The sequence below is a fragment of the Sorex araneus genome, chromosome 4, assembly GCF_027595985.1.
Source record: "Sorex araneus isolate mSorAra2 chromosome 4, mSorAra2.pri, whole genome shotgun sequence".
NCBI classification, from domain to species: domain Eukaryota; kingdom Metazoa; phylum Chordata; class Mammalia; order Eulipotyphla; family Soricidae; genus Sorex; species Sorex araneus.
In genome coordinates, this window is record NC_073305.1 from 210,040,054 (window position 1) to 210,040,905 (window position 852).

At 54.7% G+C, this 852-nt stretch overlaps 1 non-coding gene across 1 annotated transcript; it reads right to left on the minus strand.

Moving 5' to 3' along the window:
• Positions 1-770: 770 nt before the first annotated feature.
• Positions 771-852, minus strand: TRNAL-UAG (transfer RNA leucine (anticodon UAG)). The gene has a single exon. It is a non-coding gene; the product is annotated as a tRNA-Leu (tRNA).

The following is an 852-nucleotide window of genomic DNA, read 5'->3' on the forward strand; positions in this document are numbered from 1 at the left end:
TCCCTGGTGTGCAGACAGTTCTGGTATGCAGACAGTGCTTCCCCAGGACGAATTTGTTCTTTGGTTCACGCACGGTTGCTCATGATAAAGTTGTTGAATGAATAAATAAATAAACTCCACCCCCCCCCCCCAAACCAAGCCTGGATTCCTACTAGGAAGGAGGTGGACCTACGGAAAGCATCAATCCTTAAACCTGATGCAGCTGCCGGGTCCCCCAAAGCAAGCTGGAAGTGGGTCGGATCACCGAGTGCACGCACTGTGGCTGCCGGGTGTGTGTGGGGGGGGCTGCCCCGGCTGACACCCCGTTTCGCCGGACTCTCCTAGGGCGTCTCTCGCAGCGCGTGCCCCACCCTCACCCCCCAGCACAGCGCTTCTTCCTACTGCAGGGCCCAGGCTGCAGTCGGTGGAGGCGTTGCCATTCTGCATGATTTGGAGAAATATACCTTGAGACCAAAAATAAAGGGGGGAGGGGGGGAAAATGAAGGAGGAGAAGAAGAAAAGAAAGGAGAAGAAAAGGAGACAGTAAAGAAAGTTGCCTGTTTCTAAAGTCTATTTGGAACTTACCTCGGTTTTTCTGGAAATAGAAGGTTGGCGGCGGGATCGGTAGGTTCGCACACTCGGACGAGGAGAGAGAGCACCCGCGCTGCAGTTCCTTGCTTCTCAGTTCCCTCCTCGTTCCGTTTTTTCACTAGGCGGAGGCAAAAAAAAAAGGGGGGGGCGGGGGGAGGACGGGATGTTGAAAAATGTAAAAAATGAGACCACGGACGGTGTGGCAGCGGTGGGATTCGAACCCACGCCATCGAAATGACTGGAGCCTAAATCCAGCGCCTTAGACCACTCGGCCACGCTACC